Source organism: Anolis sagrei, chromosome 2, assembly GCF_037176765.1.
Source record: "Anolis sagrei isolate rAnoSag1 chromosome 2, rAnoSag1.mat, whole genome shotgun sequence".
Taxonomy (NCBI): domain Eukaryota; kingdom Metazoa; phylum Chordata; class Lepidosauria; order Squamata; family Dactyloidae; genus Anolis; species Anolis sagrei.
In genome coordinates this window covers 208,052,412-208,074,665 of record NC_090022.1, presented here as the reverse complement: position 1 = coordinate 208,074,665, position 22,254 = coordinate 208,052,412, and the positions used below count along the sequence as shown (strand labels likewise).

General features: G+C 41.0%; 2 protein-coding genes across 2 annotated transcripts in view; one reads left to right on the top strand and one right to left on the bottom strand.

The window, feature by feature from the left end:
* Positions 1 to 22,254, bottom strand: part of LRRC19 (leucine rich repeat containing 19) — a 180,265-nt gene that overhangs the window by 139,766 nt on the left and 18,245 nt on the right. The window contains exon 2 of the mRNA XM_060762465.2: positions 16,885 to 17,030. The gene's annotated coding sequence lies outside the window, so the exon portion shown is untranslated. The remainder of the gene's footprint in view (positions 1 to 16,884; positions 17,031 to 22,254) is intronic.
* The window catches only part of ALDOB (aldolase, fructose-bisphosphate B), a 28,262-nt gene continuing 13,119 nt past the window's right edge, over positions 7,112 to 22,254 (top strand). Inside the window, exon 1 of the mRNA XM_060762469.2 lies at positions 7,112 to 7,220. The gene's annotated coding sequence lies outside the window, so the exon portion shown is untranslated. The remainder of the gene's footprint in view (positions 7,221 to 22,254) is intronic.

Here is a 22,254-nt window from a genome sequence, read left to right as displayed (position 1 = left end):
GTGCTGTTATCTTCCTGCAGAAGTGGTACCTATTGACCTCACATTTGCATGTTTTCGAACTGCTAGGTTGGCAGGAACTGGGCCTAATAGCAGGAGCTCACCCCACTCCCCAGATTCGAACCGCCAGCCTTTTGGTGAGCAAGTTCAGCAGCTCAGCAGTTTAACCCACTGCACCACCAGGGGCCCCAATGTACATGTTCATAAAAAAATGTGAAACAATTCGATATACATGTAAATATGCACGAACCAATTCAATACTTTTCTAACATCTATACAACATTCATATTTGATTATACTTCCCCTTCCTCCCCCACCCTCCAATTTAGCGACAGTCACTAAATTACTCATCGCAGTAATTCAAACTGCATTAAACAGTGTAGATGTGCCTTGGTTTCTGTGCAAGTTTTTATATGCCACTGCTTATGAGAGTAGGAAATAACTCCAAAGTAAAAGCCATACACTAACCAGGCATGGGCAAACGTCGGCCCCACCAGGTGTTTTGGAATTGTGGAAGTTTAAGTCTAAAACACCTGGAGGGCCGAAGTTGGCTCATGCCTGCAGACCAAGGGTGGATCTATAGTGCAGCATAAATGCAGTCTGACACCACTTTAACTGCCATTACTCAATGTACGAAAATTTTACAAGATCTTTAGCGTCCACCAAAGAGTGCTTTTGCCCCCATCAAACTACAAATGCCAAGATTGCACAGCACTGAGCCATGGCAGTTAAAGTGGGGTCAAGCAGCATTCATTGTGCAGTATAGATGCACCTCTAAAACAGAGCTACATATTTTACGGATTTCTTTCACACCATACAATTCTAGCACTCAGATAGTGTTTTAACAGCTATCATCAACCTCTGGGATTTGCAATATAGCAGAATTATTTAGAACTCTTTGCAAGAGGGCTCTAGAGCTTCACCAAAGTGCAAAGTATAATTAAATTCATAAATAAACATTTGGCTTCTGTTAAAGATCTGAGATGAAGATGAAGTTTGGAATTAAGAAAGAACTAAGTCTAATTATTAATAGCAGGAGAGGCAGGTGGACTTTGAAACGGGAAGAAACAAAACGCAAGAGACGGGGAGCAGCCAATGCATTAGCAAATTGGGAAAAAAAGCAGAAGAGTTTATATTAACTAGATTAGACTAGATTTAGGGTGCATTTACACTGCCAAATAAATGCAGTTTGACCCCGCTTTAACTGCCATGGCTCAATGTTATGGAATCCTGGGAGCAGTCATTTGGAAAGGCAGAGAAGGGCAAAGATCTTGTAACACTACAGCTCTGATTCTGATGCTGAGGCCCCATCTACACTGCCATATAATCCAAGTTCTGAATAAAGATTATCTGCTCTGAACTGGAATATAGGGCAGTGCAGATTTAGGCCCTTTCTACACTGCTACATAAAATTCAGATTATCTGCTTTGAACTGGATTGTATGGTTTACAAGGTCTTTAGTCTACTCTGCCAGACTTCTGGTGCCTCATCAAACTATAAATCCCAGGATGGAAGATTTATAAACAAGCACTTTGGTATCCCTACAGATGTCCCAATCCTCAAACACTCGCTGCTTCATTTGGAAAAATGCTGCACTCGCAGAGCTCAGACAGTGTTGTACTGCAGTGTCAATGTTATTTATTTATTTACTATATACCCTGCCCTTCTCACCCCAAAGGGGACTCGGAGTGGCTTACAAGTAGGCAAGAATTCGATGCCACATAAGACAGATATACAAATAAAATAACCATATGCATTAAAAACCATAAAATTAAAAAAAAACATCTAAACATTAAAACCAATTATTAAACCACACAAATGTTGACTTTTGTGGAGAGGTGGCTGCTAAAGTAACGGAAATGGCGAACATTTTCTAATGTTACACCATTGAGCTATATTTCTGGCATTGCAGAGGGATTGGGCAATAAAGCAGCAATAGGAAAGATGACCGGGCCAATTAGATTTGACGCGGATGACTAGGACGGTTTTAAATGGTGTATTTTAATATTTTGATAAATGTTTTTAAATGTTTATTTATTGTATGTGAATTGGTGTCCCGGCATTGAATGTTTGCCGTGCATTTGCTGTGCTCTGCCCTGAGTCCCCTTCAGGGTGAGAAGGGCGGAATATAAATGTTTTAAATAAATAAATAGGCTGGTGACTTTTAGAAGAGCACTTTGATTTTCTCGATGTTCAGTGAGAGGTCGAGCTTCTCGTATGCTTCTGCAAAGGCGTTTAGAGTGGCTTGTAGGTCTTCTTCTGAATGTGCACAGACTGCGTTATCATCAGCATACTGGAGTACTATAACACATGTTGTGAGCTTGGTTTTGGCTTACACTCTGCTGAGGTTAAATACCTTGCCATCTGTCTGATTTCCACTCTGGTGGGAAACTTCCCACTAACTTAGGTGAAGTATCATAGAAATGAAGATGGAAAATAAGGTTGGGGCAATAACACAACCCTGTTTGGCACCTGATTCTACCTTAAATGGGTCACTTTGGGATCCATTGTTGTCCTCCATGTCATCATGGAGGAGTCAGGATATGATGTGTGACTATAAAATGTCCTTTAACCGTAGAGCCACACGTATCATTGGATTGCAATTCCCATTATCACCAGTCCTTATGGTGGAAAGTGATGGGAGTTGCCATTTAGCAACATGTGGGGAACCAAACTGGGTAAAAACTAAAGAACACCAATTATTATGTCAAAGAAGTAATAGTTGGCCCTCTGTATTCACCGATTTAATGGCCCTTTAAAGGTAACCATAAGTTTGATGTGCCCCTCAATTAAGATGAGTTTGACACATGCTTTAGAGGATTTGGACACATAGGCCAATATAGATATATGTATTTTTATATCATTTTTTTTTTAAAAACCATAAAACAAAGTAGTGTAAAATACCAATAGGGTAGAACATATGTAATTGTTTTCACCACATTATTGTGATCTAAGAGTTGTTAAATGGTTGCAAACTTTTTGTGGCAATGGCTTCACTTAATAAAACCTTATGTATACAAGAAGAAAAAAGCCTCACTGATGATTAATGAGAGCTGTTTTCTCATATCTGAGAGCCATCTGTTGTTTACCTTCATGGCTAAAGATTCTGCGGGCCTCTCGAATCAGGTAGATACAGAAACGTCAGCATCCAAGCAAACATTACCGTACATCTCAATGAAAATGGGGTTCAATGTTCAAGGCCCCGGCATGTTTGTGCTGTATCTGAGACTAGTCTGTTTCAACAAAATCCCTGGGCTCCAAATATCTAGTCTCTTGCAAACAAGTCCCGTGAACTACTTTGCAGTGCACAAAATGAGCAACTTTGATTCATAAAAATATACAAAATTTTATGTTTGGAGTGACCTCTGTGTCTTTCACCATCTGTTGAAAGGAAATTGCATTTTCTCACCCGATACCTCTATTTCACAGGTTATTAACTCAGGGAAGTATTTGTTATATGTGCAAGAAACCATGGAAGCACAACAATCAGTTGGCAATTTCTTAAAATACATATGTATCAGGGAATACAAGCTTTTGAACCTTGGGCCCTTTCTACAGTGCCATATAATCCAGACTATCAAAGTAGATAATCCATATTATCTGCTTTGAACTGGATTATATGAGTCTATACTGCCATATAATCCAGTTCAAAGCAGACAATCTGAATTTTATATGACAGTGTAGAAGGGGCCTTAGATGTTGTGGAAAGGACCTTTATCTGGTTGGATACTATATATTGTGCTGATGTTGCTTTTATTTATGTTTCCTGTTTTATTTTTTTAATACATACATGAAACAAAGTTGGACACAAGGATACACGATGGAAACAAATATGCTCAGAGTGCACAGATCCCCCTCCTTCCCGGTCCAAATATTAAATTGATAAACTTGTTACTGCAGCAGAGAGTTCCGTGGATAGCAGGGACCTGGAGCTTTATGAATTGGCTTCCAGGAAACAATCAGGGCCAGTTAACACTTCCTAACAAAGGATTCCCCCAGGCAGGAAGGAGCCAGGCTTTGAAGCTGCAAGGCCATTTAGTGTTGTATTCAGGTATACCACATTACTTATATTCATTTAGAATGTTGAAATAGCTACTTAATTCCTTTCTCTAGTAACTAAAATTCAGTATCATTGTACAGGCAGTTCCAAAGTTATGAATCAGATTGGTTCTGTAGGTTTATTCTTAAGTTGAATTTGTATGTAAGTCAGAACAAATACTGTACATTTTTAAGTGTAACACCAGCCAAATATAGAGCACATGTATTTATATTAGCTTTGGAAAGCACTGTGTCTCTGTCAGAAGATTTCTGTTCTTGTGATCATTGGATTTTGAACAATTTGACTTGTTGTGAGAACGAAGATTAGGGATAAAGTTTCAGTGGAGACACTTTTTCCCATGATAATGCTTTCAGAAGTGAATTTCTCTTCCGAGGGGTAGATTTCTCTAACTTCCTGTTGTCTCAATCCCATTTTTAACTATGGGTCATTTGTAAGTCAGATGTTTGTAACTTGGGGATTGCCTACTTTACGGAGCGTATTCATTAAAGATTTCCCATGACCCACTTCTGTTTATCACAGGATGCTGAAACTGCACATGTATAATGATATAAGTCTCTATAGGTTACGTGCCAATTTACAACTCAGAACTGATAATGGTCTTGATTTTACAGGTCATGGGGTGTTGTGAGGTTTGATAATGGGCAATCATCAAGTTCCTTTATTTGAAAGGCCGCACACCAAAGGAGACGTTCGATGAGATGGAAGAGGTTTATGGTGATAATTCCCCATCATATGATGTAGTGAAGAACTGGCATCATAAATTCAAATGTGCTTGGACTTTGGTGCAAACAGCTCCAATTTCAGGGCGACCCCACTCTGCTATTGATGAACACACCATCTAGTAAGTGGAGGTCACCATTTTGGAAAATCACTGTGTAACCATTCACCACCTCACCCAAAATGTCAAGGTTAGGGTGGGGTCTGTGGAAAAAGTTACCCAAGACCATCTTCGCATGCATAAGGTATCTGCTTGCTGGGTCCTCCAGCTGCTCACACTTTTCCAGAAGCAGGAATGAGTTGAATGCTCTCAGGCTGTATTGATGATGTGCCATGGAAACCAGAAGGACTATTTCAACAGACTGATCACACAGGGTGAAAGCTGGGTCCATAACTATGATCTTGAGACTAAAGTCCAATAGATGCAATGGAAGCATCATAACTCACCATCTCTAAAGAATGCATGTGCCCAATTCTCGGCAGGCAAGGTCATGCTCACAGTATTTTGGGACCACCACAGAGTAGTATTGATGGATTTCCTAGCAAAGGGTACCATGATCACTGGGGCATACTATGCTTCACTGCTGTGGAAATTGCAGGAGGCCATTGAATCCAAGAGGCATGGCATGCTCACCAAAGGTGCCCACCTTCTGCAAGACAATGCACCAATTCACAACTCACATGTCATCCAAATGGAAGCATCCTTCTGTGGCTTTGCAATTCTACTGTATCCCCCTTATTCACCCAACCTTGCACCATCGGATTTCCATCTCTTTCCAACAATGAAGTTATATTTGAAGGGCAGGTATTTCTCAGATGATGAGACTCTGATTTCCGAAGTCACAACGTGGCTTTTGGAGCACCCTGTCAACTTCTACAAGCAGGGTGTTTACAGTTGTTTAAAAAGATGAAAGAAGTGTGTGACCCTAGGTGGCACCTATGCAGAGAAGGACTAATAACTGTGCCAAGTTTCATTGCTCTCAGTCCACAGGAAATAGGTCAGGGGAAATCTTTAATTAACGCCCCTCGTACAATTGCAGCTGAAGGACTTTCATTGTAATTGTGACTCTAAATTTACCTTTAGAGTTAGGGGAGAGCGGAGGAAGAATGCCACATATTTCAATTTCTGACTTGCTCTGTACTTCATGCTGCTGAATTGCAAGGTTTTTAGATACATTTTTGAAAAATGTTTTGTTTCATGCGCTTTGAGACACAGGTAGGTAAAGTTTTGAACAACTCTAGCACTGTCAGTAACTTTTTATTATTTATTATTTAAACTTATTTAAACTTTTCGTTGGGTTTTGGGATTTATTGCACCTGGTAACTTTGAAAAGGAAAGCAAGGGCCCTTCCACATATTTATTATTTATTATGTATTTATTTACAGTATTTATAATCCACCCTTCTCACCCCGCAGGGGACTCAGGGCAGATTACAATGTACATATACATGGCAAACATTCAATGCCATAGACACATAACATATATAGACAGGCACAGAGGCAACTTAACATTCCAACTTTTCTTGAGGGTATTTTGGCCACCAGGGGAGCTGTCCCTTCACTGACCATTTGTGACACTGATGAAGTACTTCCTCATTCTTTGCATGCTTGCTGGGGATTTTTTATGGTCTTGTAAATTAGTTAAATTAGCCTCCCCGCATAAGCAGCACCTAAATTTCCTACTTGACAGATGCAACTGTCTTTTGGGCTGCAAAGGTTGACAACAAGCTACACAAATTGGTCGGAAGCTCACTCCAACCTGGGCTGGCTTCGAACTCATGACCTTTTGGTCAGTAGTGATCTTAACGCAGCTGACTCCCAGCCAGCTGTGCCAGTCCCGGTGCCTAACATAACCATATCACCCAGAATATCTGCTTTGAACCTGTCTACCTAAGTCCACACTGCCATATAATCCAGTTCAAAGCAGATAATGGAGGATTTTATACTTGGAAGGGGCCTAAGTCTGGATTGAACAGCTCTATATTGTAGGATCTGTTCCCAGATTATATGCTTTGAACTGGATTATATGAGGCTATGCTGCCAGATAATCTAGGATCACATCCTGGGATATAGGACAGTGTATATCCAGCCTAAGTTCTACAATCCTGTCTCTCTGTGGGTGTGTGCTCTCCCTTGTGAAAACTGGGTTGGATCATATGAGCATATAGGAAGACTGGTTTGTACACATACGTGGAGGGTGGAGAATGTGAGAAAGCTCAAGAGGGACATATTATTGGCTGCGCATTGACACCAGCAGCCAGTCACAGCTCTGAAGCATTCACGCCCCTCCAACCAGCACGAAGGGGGCACGGCAGGGGAAAAGTTAACTAGTAACATTGCTTGCAAAAGTATAAAACGTTTCAGCAGTGTTGAATTTGGCCCGTTTGCTGCAGTTCCCCTCATCAGTGGAAACGTTTGATCAAGGCAGGAAGAAACTCCTCAAACGGTATGTGCTGGCCTTTGTTAAAAATGCATTTTAACTAGACAGGGCAAAAGAGGTGTAGATCTGTGCATATGTGTGCATATCTGACAGATAAACTGGCCCTCTATTTGTCAATTCCTGACTAACTTCCAATGCAATAAAATTTGAAAAGGTTGCAATCTTGCACATTCTTGTCTCAATAGGACTTCCACATATAGGTGTTCTGCTATTACACTTTTAATTCGAATACATAAAGGTATTATTGCCATTTTTGTTGTCTTTTTGTTTTGTTTTTTTACTGAAATGATGATTTTTTGGGGTCACAACTGATACAGAGAATTTGAAGCAATTAATTCACAGAAATATTGTACTTCTTTCTTTGGCTCAAGAAAGGTGTTGCCACAACAGGAACTTTGGAATTTATTGTCAAAGGTTTTCATGGCCAGAATCACTGGGTTGTTGTGAGTTCCAGAAGCATTCTCTCCTGACGTTTCGCCTGCATCTATGGCAGGCATCCTCAGAGGTTGTGAGGTCTGTTGGAAACTAGGAAAATGGGGTTTATATATCTGTGGAATGTCCAGGGTGGGAGAAAGAACTCTTTTCTGTTTGAGATAGGGTGAATGTTTCCAAGAACAACACTCAAAAACAGGGGAATTCCAGACAAAAAATCATCAGAGCCAACTAATCACCTCCCAACAAAGGATTCTCCCAGGCAGTAAGAGGGCAAACCTTGAAACTGCTAGGCCATTAAATGCTAATCAAGGTGGCCAATTGAAACATTCACACCTATCTCAAACAGACAAGAGTTCTTTCTCCCACCCTGGACTTTCCACAGATATATAAACCCCATTTTCCTAGTTTCCAATAGACCTCACAACCTCTGAGGATGCCTGCCATAGATGCAGGCAAAACATCAGGAGGGAATGCTTCTGGAACATGGCCTTACAGCCCGAAAAACTCACAACAACCCACTTTGGAATTTGTCATTTGATATGAACAGGATGGCTATTCCTGCATTTGTGGTGTAATTAGATTCCCTCATTAACATGAACAATGCCCAGTACAGAATATATGGTGTGCATTTTAGGATGAATTGTATTAGTAAAGGTAAGGTTTTGCCCTTGACATTAAGTCTAGACTCTGCCGGTTGGTGCTCATCACCATTTCTAAACCAAAGAGCCAGCATTGTCCGTAGATGCCTCCAAGGTAATGTGGCAGGCATGACTGCATGGAGCACCATTACCTTCCCACCGAAGCAATACCTATTGATCTACTCACATTTGCATGTTTTTGAACTGCTAGGTTGGCAGAAGCTGGGACTAACAGTGGGAGCTCACCCCACTCCCCAGATTTGAGCCACCAACCTTTCAGCAAGTTCAGCAGCTCAGCGGTTTAACTCACTGCACCACCGGCATTAAGGTAAAGGTAAAGGTTTTCCCCTGACATTAAGTCCAGTTGTGTCTGATCTGGGGGTTGGTGTGCCCATCTCCATTTCTAAGCTGAAGAGCCGGCATTGTCTGTAGATGCCTCCAAGGTAATGTGGATGGCATGACACATGGAGCGCTGATACCTTCCCGCCGAAGCGATATATATTGATCTACTCACATTTGCATGTTTTGGAACTGCTAGGTTGGCAGAAGCTGGGGCTAACAGTGGGAGCTCACCCTACTCCCCAGATTTGAAGTGCAGCAGCTCAACGGTTTAACCCGCTGCACCACCGGTATTATCTAGAGTTTTTTTTCAACCAACATTAGCAAAAGGTTGCATACAGATGTCCACTGTACATAAAAGTCCAGAAGTTTTTTACCCAGTTCATTTCCTTGAGTATAAACCTTGAAAAAGAATGAGGGAATGTCCTTTCAGAACCTAAATCAGAGGTGGAGAACCCCTGGTCAACAGCACTTGTAAGGATTGTAGGATCCTTTTGGCCATGCTATCATCTTGTGGCCTTTTCTTATTTTTGAAACTAAATAGGATTGAACTTGTTTAGTAAGAAATATTCCTCCGAAACCCTGAAAAACTATAGCTAATTAGATATTGACTTATGTTTGGACAAGACATGGAGTGGTTTCCTCTATTCCTCACATTTGTCTTAAAGCAGAGTGGGAATCTGGCCATTTTCTTGTGTTTGCTGGAGTGCCAGTTCAGTTTCCATTAGCTCTACACAGCAGAACTAATGCGGTCAGATGCTGGGAGATGTAACCCGACATCTGGAGGACTGCACAGTTCCCACCCCAACTTGCAATGTGACATAAGAGGAAAAACAACCCAGGCTTTGAGAATGTGCTTCCAGACTTGAGAGCCAACCCCTGCCTTGTGTAAATTTCAAAGTTCTCAGCTTCTTATCTTTTAAGAGTGATTGAATAAAGCTTAATCTACAAGCTGGGGACTTGCAAAAGAATCAGCTCTGACTGCAAGCACTTATCATGAGTCGTATTTCCCTGCTCATTTGGGATTGCCATCAGTTATAACAAAGGAGAACTGGCTAATCTTTGAAAATGCAAACATTTCAGTTTCTTGTTTCTTGAAACTGGTGGTGAAATCCTTTGTTTTAGGCAGGATCTACACTGCCCTATATCCTAGGATATGTTTCTGGATTATCTTCATATTCCAGATTATATCCAGTTCAAAGCAGATAATCTGGGATCAGATTCTGGGATATAGGGCAAGGTATATCCAGCCTTAGTGCCTTCATCTTCCATTAAAAAAATGTTCTTTTCGGGCTGGATCTATACTGCTCTGTATTCCAGGATCTGATCCCAGATTATCTACTTTGAACTGGATTATATGGCTACACTGCTAGATAATCTGGGATAAGGAAATAATCTGGGATCAGACTTTGGGATATAGGGCAGTGTAGATCCAGCCTCACTAAAGCTCATGTGTGAGTTTTAGTTGCTCTGGATTAGGGATGGAAAACATACAATCTGAATATTACAGCTAGCTGATAGATGAGGGGATAAAATATTCCAGAAATATTTGGAAAGTCACACACATTGTCCACTTCTGTCCTGGACAGAGGAGTTTAGAAATCTCTCCATATAAAATAATAATAATAATCATCATCATCATCATCATCATCATCATCATCATCATCATCATCATCATCGAACTGCAAAGACTCTGGCGCAAACCAGTAAAGGTGGTCCCAGTCGTGATCAGCACACTGGGTGCAGTGCCTAAAGACCTTGACCTGCACTTAAACACAATCACACTGACAAAATTACCATCTGCCAGCTGCAGAAGGCCACCTTACTGGGATCTGCATTATTCGCCGATACATCACACAGTCCTAGACACTTGGGAAGTGTCCAATGTGTGATCCAATTCAACAGCAAGCAGAGTGTCTGCTGTGGACTCATCTTGTTGTGTTTCTAATAATAATAATAATAATAATAATAATAATAATAATAATAATCTTTATTTATAACTCACCCTATCTCACTAAGGGGATTCAGGGCAGCTTCCAGCAAAATAAAACACAATGGCAAACATTCAATGCCAAAATTAACAAACTTGATAAAACAAACTTGATAAAACAATAACCACTAAAATAAACAAGACATAATACATCACACACATTTACAACATAATAGGTTCTTAAAAGATCTTGACAGTTCGGTTAAAAATATCAGAGCTAAGATGGTATACAGCTAAAGACTTGACTAGAGTCCTATTCTCATTGTTAATTGCTCATCAGTTTTCTGTTACTTCCAGTTACTTTACTGAATCTCCCTCTCCCTCTAGAAATGATCAGAAAATGTTATATTACTTGAAAAAATCATGTTAAAATGTCCTTGAAACAACCATTGGAAAATAACTGTAAAGTGTTACTCATAACATAACTTGGCTCTTGTTACATTGCTTTTAAAATGCAATGTTTTAAAAATATTCTTACCCAAAGGTAACTCATTCCAGCCACCATTACTTGTAACTTGTTTACAAAACTTTACAAAGTGGGGATCATATAGCCTACCAGATGTTGTTGCACTGTAACTCCCATCAGATCTGCATAGCCAACCGTGAGGAATGTTGAGAATTGAAGGTCTAACTGCATCTAGACCAGTGTTTCTCAACCTTCCTAATGCCGCAACCCCTTAATACAGTTCCTCATGTTGTGGTGACCCCCGACCTTAACATTATTTTCATTGCTTTTTCATAACTTTAACTTTGCTACTGTTATGAATCGTAATGCAAATACTGGATATGCAGGATGTATTTTCATTCACTGGACCAAATTTGTCACAAATACTCGATACGCTCAAATTTGAATACTGGTGGGGTTGAGGTGTGGGGGAGGGGGATTGATTTGGTCATTTGGGAGCTGTAGTTGCTGGGATTTATAGTTAACCTACAATCAAAGACCATTCTGAACTCCACCAAAGATGGAATTGAACCAAACTTGGCACACTAATTGTTTCTTAAAACTGGTGGTGAAATCCTTTGTTTTAGGCAGGATCTACACTGCCCTATATCCCAGGATATGATTCTGGATTATCTTCATATTCCAGATTATATCCAGTTCAAAGCAGATAATCTGGGAGCAGATTCTGGGATATGACCAACAGAAAATACTGGAAGGGTTTGGTGGGCATTGGGCTTGAGTTTTGGAGTTGTAGTTCACCTACATCCTGAGATCACTATGGACTCAAACAATGATGGGTCTGGCCCAAACTCGGCACAAACAATGGACTCAAACAATGATGAGTCTGGCCCAAACTCGGCACAAATCCTCAATATGCCCAAATGTGAACACTAGTGGAGTTTGGGAAAATAAACCTTGACATTTGGGAGTTGTAGTTGCTGGGATTTATAGTTTACCTAGAATCAAAGAGCATTCTGAACCCCACTAACGATAGAATTGGGCCAGACTTCCCATACAGAACCCTCATGACCAAAAGAAAATACTGTTTTCTGATGGTCTTTGGCGACCTCTCTGACACCTCCTCGCGACCCCCCCCCCCAGGGGTTTTGACTCCTAGATTGAGAAATACCGATCTAGACTGAAACAATTGCCAGCCTTGAACTACGGGATTAGGAATCTGGTCCGGATTCATGGCACAAAACTCTCATTCTACTTCTTCCATAATTTAAATCATTTAGACTCAGGTTACTATTATCATGAGAGGGGGAAATGCTGTTTTTATGTGCTTGAAGTCATTTTCAGCTTACAATGACCCTTAACCAATCTATTAAGGGGTTTTCTGGACAAGATTTGTACAAGGGGTGTGGGTTGCCATTTCCTCAGCCAATTAAGAGAGATTGAGTTGTTCACGGAGATCCAGTGGGTTTCCTCAATTGATTTGATTCTTAGTCTTTAGAGCAGGGGTCCTCAAACTAAGGCCCAGGGGCCGGATGCGGCCCTCCAAGGTCATTTACCCGGCCCTCGCTCAGGATCAACCTAAGTCTGAAACAACTTGAAAGCAGACAATGACAACAACAATCCTATCTCATCAGCCGAAAGCAGGCCCACACTTCCCATTGAACTACTAATAAGTTTATATTTGGTAAAATTGTTCTTCATTTTAATTATTGTATTGTTTTTAAGTGATTTTTGCAGTACAAATAAAATGTGTGAGTGTGCATAGGAATTCATTCATTTTTTTTTTCAAATTATAATCCGGCCCTCCAACAGTTTGTGGGACTGTGACCTGGCCCTCTGTTTAAAAAGTTTGTGGACCCCTGCTTTAAAGTCACACAACACTAAAGCCACTACACCATGCAGAAGGATCAACCTATACCAACTCCTCTAATGAAGAAGGGCATTGTGTGGAATCTTGGGCTCTTCACACTACACCGTTATAGCACTATAATTCCACTTTAATTGCTATGGCTGAATCTGGTGGAAGCTCTGCAGTTTGGCAGGAGTTCTCTGGCAGAATTGTGAATATTCCCTCTTCTATGTAGCAACGAAGTCTAAATTGCTCTCAGGCTGCATCTACACTGCCCTGTATCCCAGAATCTGATCCCAGATTATTCGCTTATCCCAGATTATCTGGCAATGGAGACTCATATAATCCAGTTCAAAGCAGATAATCTGGGATCAGATCCTGGGATATATGGGCAGAGTAGATCCAGCCTCAAATTAAAAATCACAGAAGAAGGAACCATGGCAGTTAAGTAGAAATCTAATGTTATAATCATGCAGTGTGACGGGGCCCTTTGATTAGTTTTCATTCCACAAGATGTAGTCACAATTATTCAGCTACAATGAATAGCCATTTGTTTGGTCATTCAAACCTATATTATAACAGTCATAGGCTTCTTCTCCATCTCCTCCTCCTCTCTCTCTCATTTTTGCTAGAGTTCTGTCACTAAAACCAACCATAGTATGAAAGAACACCACACCCCAAAATTGGTGAACTAGAGCTGAACTCAGCTTGCAGTCCTTTCACCTTAAACCACCATTCCCAACTATATGTCCTTGTCAGTCTATTCCAAATGGCCCAGATATATACTAGTAGAGTCTGATCTCCAACTTGGTTCAATAGAGTCAAGGATTGCTAAACCTCTTGTGAAAGTGAGTTTTGCAATCAGATCAAAACTGTCCTACTTCTTACATCTGTGTGCTCATAAGATTCTCAAGTTTCACCATTTTCATGTATCCGCCAAGATTGTGCAATCATTAGCCTAACTGAGCCAAACACAGATCACTAGCCATGTCACAGTTTTGGAGTGTCAAGAATCTCACCAAAAGGAGACAGTGTCTGATATTGTGTGTGTCTGTCAGGAGCGACTTGAAAAACTGCAAGTCGCTTCTGGTGTGAGAGAATTTGCTGTCTGCAAGAACATTGCCCAGAGGACACCTGGATGTTTTACCATCCTGTGGGAGACTTCTCTCATGTCCCTGCATGAGAAGCTGGAGCTGACAGACGGGACCTCCCCGATTTTGAACTGCCGACCTTTCAGTCAGCAGTCCTGCTGTCACAAGGGTTTAACCCATTGCACCACTGGGAGCTCCTAGTGTCTGTTGTATAGGAGAGAACTGGAAGATCCAGGTATCTTAGGCCCTATATACACTGCCATATAAAATTTGCATTATCTGCTTTGAACTAGATTATATGACAGTATGGAGTCATATAGGTAAAAGTAAAAGGGTAAAGGTTTTCCTCTGACATTAAGTCCAGTCGTGTTCGACTCTGGCGGTTGGTGCTCATCTCCATTTCTAAGCCAAAGAGCCGGCATTGTCCGTAGACAGCTCCAAGGTCATGTGGCCGGCATGATTTCATGGAGCGCTGTTACCTTCCCCCTGGAGTGATACCTATTGATCTACTTACATTTGCATGTTTTTGATCTGCTAGGTTGGCAGAAGCTGGGGCTAACCGCGGAATCTCACACCGCTCCCCAGATTCGAACATGTGACCGTTCGGTCAACAAGTTTAGCAGCTCAACGGTTTAACCCACTGAGCCACCAGGGGCCCCCATGGAGTCATATAATCCAGTTCAATCAGATAATCTGGATTATACATGTTGATAATCTGGATTATATGGCCTTAGTCCTCACTTAATTCATTTAAAGACTGAGCACCTATTACCTGGAATTCCTAAACCCAAAATACTCCAAAATTGTCCCACATGAGTGGCTGCAATAGTGACACCTTTGCTTTCTTATGTGTATAAAATTGCCTTCAGGTTGTGTGCATAAGATCCTGTATAAATAACCATAAATGGATTTTGTGTTTAGACTTGGGTCCCATCTCCAAGATCGTGCATGCAAACACAGATGTTCCAAAATCCAGGAATTGAAAAATCCAAGATACTTCTAAATACAGGCATTTTGGGAAAGAGATATTTGACTTGTATCTAATGCTTCCTTCCAACCAGCGAAGGTACACTCCTGTTATCGTGAATGGCTACCAACTTTGTTACCTTCACCTTTGAAATGTAACTTGCTTTAGAGATAAACACCACCAAGTAGCCAATCCACTCTGTGTTATCTCTCTCTCCTTCTTGCCAGCTTCCCCCACTCCTCTCAGTAGCATAATTTTAGTAGACTTTGTTGCTACTGTTAAACACTGGAAAGCGATAAATCCTTTCCTATCTACTTCCATTCATGTCACCAAATTATGTTCTGCCCAGAAGGCTTTCAGTTTAAAGGGAAAAGCAATGGAAATGCTCAAGAATATAGTATTTTGACTAGTCTTCTACACATAAAATGTGGGGGAAGAAGTAATCCAGCAGTTTCAAGGGCCAGATTTATGATACACAACAAAAGAGGCACAACTAAACAGAGATCTATATGATGCCATTCATTCCAGATGTGTCAAATAGGAAGGCAGATTCCACATGAGATATAGCCATCTTTGTGTAGCCAATTTAGTGTATTAAAAGGTCAGGAAACTGGCTTGAAGACATCCAGTGTTCACTCAGTCCTGCGGTCACGTTCCAAACTGAAATACGAGGGGTATTTTTTAAGTAAGGTCCGTTTTGTTGTAGACACTAGTAGTTCGCGCGCATACCGCAACGAGCACGTGTGTCGTGTACCGGCATGCCTCAGGAACAACTGTGCTCAGTTTCCGCTAAGCTGTATGGTTCTGTTCTGTGCTTTAAAAATGTTTAAGACTATCAACTCACCCTCCGCATGTGAGGTTCGCTCGCTTCAACTGAAGCCACCCAATAGTCTGTAATCAAAAAAGGGCGATCGGAGTGGTCCTCATCATGGACGTTGTCACTGCCATCTTTGAATTGTTGTACCCACTTCCGCACTTTGGTTTCACTTATAACAGTATCACCGTACACTTCACAAATCTGTCGATGAATTTCTGCAGCAGGCAGGTTCCTTGCTGACAAAAACCGTATCACTGAGCGAACCTCACATGCGGCGGGTGAGTTGATAGTCTTAAACATTTTTAAAGCACAGAACAGAACCGTACAGGTTAGTTACAGAGCGGGAACTGAGCACAGTTGTTCCCAAGGCATGCCAGTACACAATGCATGTGCTCGTTGCGGTATGCGCATGAACTACTAGTGTCTACAACAAAACGGACCTTACTTAAAAATACCCTTCTATTGTGGTTTTGTTTTTGTTTTACCCAAGCTGATACATATGCACCACATTGGCTTTTCCCTTTTTCCTGGTGTAGGCAGCACTTTGTGCAGCTTTCAGGAATCCTTAGAATGGATTCAAACCATAGTTTTCTAAGTCCTATGCTATATCCCCACTGCAGAATTATAGCAGTTTGACAACACGTTGACTGCTGTGGCTGTGTGCTATGGAATGCTGTAATTTGTGGTTCTGTGAGATCTTTACCCTTCTCTATTGGAGAGCTCTGCTTCCACAACAAACTACGAGGCCCAGGATACCATAGGATGGAGCCATGGCAGTTCAAATAGTGTCAAACTGCAATAATTCTGCAGTGTGGGTAACTATAGTGCTACAATTCCATTTTAGGTGCCATCTTATGGAATCCCAGAGCTTGTTGTTTGATGAGGCACTAGATCTCTGTGGCGGAGAATTAGAAATGCGTCCCCAACAACAAATCTCAGAAATCTATAAAAAATAGTAAAGATGAATATTTTTCCCTGACATTAAGTCTAGTCATGTCCGACTCTGGGGGTTGGTGCTCATTTCCATTTCTAAGCTGAAGAGCTGGTGTTGTCCACAGACACCTCTAAGCTCATGTCGGCAGTATGACTGCATGGAGCGCCGTTACCTTCCCGCATAAATGGTACCTATTGATCTACTTACATTTGCATGTTTTCGAACAGCTAGGTTGGCAGAAGCTGGGGCTAACAGAGGGAGCTCACCGGATTCGAACTGCCCAACTTTCGGCCAGCAAGTTCAGCAGCTCAGTGGTTTGACCCATTGCATCACTGGAAGCAGTGGGTTATTATCTATAGGATAATAATAATAATAATAATAATAATAATAATAATTTATTTATACCCTGCCCCCTCTTCCCCAAGGGACTTGTGAAAGCTTACAACAATCAACAGATACAGAAAATTATATAAGCAATAAACAATTATCACTGTAGAAGTTAAAAGTGGAATCACAACACTGTAACTAGCTATCTAAAGGGCACCTAGTATGCTCTTTGAAAATCCAGTTGCAATTCAGTACTAGGGCTGTGCCCCAGAACTAGAACAACTGAATCAGATGCAGCTGTCATTGGTTTGCTTTGAATGGGTTCTACTTCTTTGTGGACTATTTGCATACAGACATGGGTGCATGCAGACACCTCTATCCTAATTGAGGTGGAGCTAAGCAATACCAAAGCAAGAGATAACAACCGGATTTGTGCTAAAGGGCAAAGTAAATCATAAGCTTTTTGTGTGTAATCATTCATGCTGAAATGAAAAGGCATGTTTCAAACTGTATGGATTTCCACTTTTGTCTCCGGCTTACTTCAGTTTCTGCAAACTACAAAATCCAAAAGTCGCCTACGCCCATTTAATTCAATAGGAGGAAGAGAAGCACTCAGGCAAAAACAAACAGTTGCAGCCTCCCCAAATTTGTGTTGTAGTTTGTGTGCCTTCAATTCATTTTCATCTTGCAACAACGCTATCATCAGGATTTCTGGGGTTGAGAGAGTGGGACTTTCTCAAGATAACCAAGTGGGTTTCCATGGGTAAGTGAGGAATTGAACCCTGCTCCCCAGAGTCATAGTCTAATGCTCAAACCATGCTGGCATCTTTCCTCATAAATACCTTTTGCTATCTTGATGTTGCTTGGTCATGTATATCCTTTTTTCATATGTGAAATGTTGGGAGGGTATATTATTCATCTTCTTAAAGAATGGCAGGTATCTCTTGCCAAACATACACCCAGAACAGAGTTGTTTCCGATTTATGCTGACCCTAAATCGAGCCCACCATGGATTTTGTGGTGGAATGAAAATCATGTGTAGTTCACATCTTTGCCAATCCACACACTGTCTTGCTAGAGAAAAGATATGCCACACAGATGATCAGTAAAGAATAAGGTGTTTACTCTTTGTTATGCATAGCAACATATATACAGTCATGTGAACAATTTCATTGACTCATACAATGTCCTTTGAGAGAGATTCAAATGGTCCTTAGGTGTCCATGTGAGGGATCTTCTTCCAGCAGCCCAGAAGCAGAAATACTAGCTATCTTGGTAAACCTCTGCACAGAAAACCTAAACATGTAACTGTTGTCAAAACTCCCAGGCTCAGCTAGCTTCTTAGGTGTAGCCCAACCAATCAGCTTTGTGCGTTGCATTTTTCAGTTAACACACCCATCAACTGATTTTTACATGTTCCAACAGATTTCTGGTGGGCTGAGGCCCTTTCCACACAACTGAATAAAATCCCACATTATCTGTTTTGAACAGGAATATATGGCAATGTGGATTAAGATAACCCCGTTCAAAGTAGATATTGTGGGATTTTCTGTCTTGATATTCTGGGTTATATGGCTGTGTGCAAGGGCCTTGAAAGTGTATTACGTGTCGAAGGTTTTCATGGCAGGGAATTGAACGCTTGTCTCCAGAGTCATAGTCCAATGCCTAAAACACTAACCTTCAAAAATACTAGCACAAGAATCATGGCATCACTTTTGAAGGTGACCTAAAATTGACAACAGGCCAACCATTTAGCAATTGTCCCTACATTCCTCTCTCTAGTTCTCCCCTGATCCTGAACTTTGGCCCACAGACAGTTAGAATATTAACAGAAGGCAATGTTTGTTCTGATGTCAATGGAGATTTCTGTCCCCCCCCACCTGTTCTTTTCTCCCCTTGTTAAGCAGTGATGGCCGAGTTCCAACACTATTGACATTTCATGTTTATTCGAGCGCTATTGACATTTCGTGTTGATCTCCTGTTGTATCTGTGCCAGGGACTGAAATGGGTAAACAATTCTGTTTGCTGAAAATGCCACTGACATCTCTTGCAATCTGCAGAGGTTTCTCTAGAACTATGGCAGCTTTTCTAGTTTTGAAACTTTTGTCTTCTGAAAGTATTATTTTATTTAAAAAGGGATCAAAGTGACAGCCAGGAAACCCTTTTCCAATCACTCACTCGTGGGATTGATTGGCAACTTCTCAGAAGTTACTAATCAGAAGATTGCTGGTATTGTAAGTAATGTAATATTAGTAATAATATTGCAGTATAGTGGTATAATACAATATAGTAATATATAATACTAATATTGTGCTATGCTAATATAATAAAGTGTATATACATATGATCAAGCCACCTTGTCTCTCTCCTGAGGAATCTGTACAAGGACCAAGTAGCAACAGTCAGAACTGACCACGGAACAACAGACTGGTTCAAGATTGGGAAAGGCGTACGGCAAGGCTGCATCCTCTCACCCAACCTTTTTAACTTGTATGCAGAACACATCATGCGATGTGCGGGGCTGGATGAATGCAAAGCTGGGGTGAAAATTGCTGGAAGAAACATGAACAACCTCAGATATGCAGATGACACCACTCTGATGGCCGAAAGCGAGGAGGAGCTGAGGAGCCTTCTAATCAAGGTGAAAGAAGAAAGCGCAAAAGCCGGGTTGCAGCTAAATGTCAAAAAAACCAAGATTATGGCAACAAGAATGATTGACAACTGGAAAATAGAGGGAGAAACCGTGGAGGCCGTGACAGACTTTGTATTTCTAGGTGCAAAGATTACTGCAGATGCAGACTGTAGCCAGGAAATCAGAAGACGCTTACTTCTTGGGAGGAGAGCAATGTCCAGTCTCGATAAAATAGTGAAGAGTAGAGACATCAGACTGGCAACAAAGATCCGCCTAGTCAAAGCCATGGTATTCCCTGTAGTCACCTACGGATGTGAGAGCTGGACCTTAGGGAAGGCTGAGCGAAGGAAGATCGATGCTTTTGAGCTGTGGTGCTGGAGGAAAGTGCTGAGAGTGCCTTGGACTGCGAGAAGATCCAACCAGTCCATCCTCCAGGAAATAAAGCCCGACTGCTCACTGGAGGGAAAGATACTAGAGACAAAGTTGAAGTACTTTGGCCACATCATGAGGAGACAGGAAAGCCTAGAGAAGACAATTATGCTGGGGAAAGTGGAAGGCAAAAGGAAGAGGGGCCGACCAAGGGCAAGATGGATGGATGGCATCCTTGAAGTGACTGGACTGACCTTGAAGGAGCTGGGGGTGGTAACGGCCGACAGGGAGCTCTGGCGTAGGCTGGTCCATGAGGTCACGAAGAGTCGGAGACGACTGAACGAATGAACAACAACAACATATACATATGATATTGATGATAATATTATAATGTAATACAATATAATACTAATAATGAGTATGCATGCCCAGTGTGGAACACATCTCACCACACCAAAACAGTAGATGTGGCTCTTAATGAAACATGCCACATTATCACAGGGTGTCTGTGCCCTACACCACTGGAGAAATTATACTGTTTTGCCAGTATTGCACCACCTGACATCTGCCAGGAAGTAGCAGCCAATAGTGAAAGGACCAAGGCAGTGACATCTCCAACTCATCCCCTGTTTGGATATCAGCCAGCATGTCAACGACTTAAATCAAGAAATAGTTTTCTAAGATCTACAGAAACACTCACTGGAACACCTCAGCAAGTGAGAGTCCAAAAGTGGCAGGCTCAAACCCAGAACCTCAATCAATGGCTGATACCAAATGAGAGACTCCTCCCTGGGCACACAGAAAACTGGGCAACTTGGAAGGCACTGAACAGACTGCGCTCTGGCACCACGAGATGCAGAGCCAACCTTAAGAAATGGGGTTACAAAGTGGAATCCACGACATGCGAATGTGGAGAAGAGCAAACTACAGACCATCTGCTGCAATGCAACCTGAGCCCTACTACATGCACAATGGAGGACCTCCTTGCGGCAACACCAGAGGCACTCCAAGTGGCCAGCTACCGGTCAAAGGACATTTAATCAACCACCATATATACAGTCATGTGTTTGTGTTTTGTTTGTTTATTTGTTTATTAAAAATGCAATGCAACTGTTTGGTCTGCCCCTGAAACGATAAATAAATAAATACTAATAATAATACAATATAAGAATATAATATAATAATAATATACTACATGTAATATTACTAATAATATTGCAGTATAGTGGTATAATTCAATATAGTAATATGTAATACTAATATTGTGCTATGCTAATATAATATATTGTATGTACATATAATATTGATTATGATATTATAATGTAATACAATATAATACTAATAATAATACAATATAATATAATATATATTGCATGTAATATTACTAATAATATTGCAGTATAGTGGTATAGTACAATAAAGTAATATATAATACTAATATTGTGCTATGCTAATAATATATATTGTATGTACATATAACTTGTAAGCAGCTCTGAGTCCCCTTTGGGGTGAGAGAGGGTGGGGTATAAATATAGCAAATAAATAAATAAATAAATGCATGAGAAGAGTTTGGCTGGATCTGATTCAGAGTGCATCGACACTGTAGAATGAATGCTGTTTGACACCACTTTAAGTGCCATGTCTTAATGTTATGCAATCATGGGAATTGTAGATTGATGAGGTACCAGCACTCTTGGGCAGAGGAGGTTAAAAACCTTGCAAAATTACAACCCCCACAATTCCATAGCATTGATTGTTATTTTAATTTTCATTGCCAAACAAGTTATTATTTTTATATAAAACTCCCATAATCCCCATGATAGTGTTGCAGGTCAAAAAACTGGAGGGCAGTTTTTTCTACTTCTGCACGTCTTGGTACTCCAAAGGGAAGAATTTGTGATAGATGCACAACCTCCTCAGGCCCATCTACACTGCCATATAAAATCCAGATTATCTGCTTTAAACTGGATTATGTGGCAGTGTAGACTCATATAATCCAGTTCAAAGCAGATAAAGTGGATTATCGACTTTGATAATCTGGATTATATGGCAGTGTAGCTCCAGCCTCTTTGTAATAAGCAACAGGGCTCTCTTACTCAGATCTGGTTTCCCATACAATGAAAAAAAAAGTACAATCAAGAGCCCTTCCACACAGATTTATAAAATCCACATTGAATTGGATTATATGGCAGTGTGGGCTCAGAGATTCCAGTTCAAAGCAGATATTGTAGGTTATCTGCCTTGATATT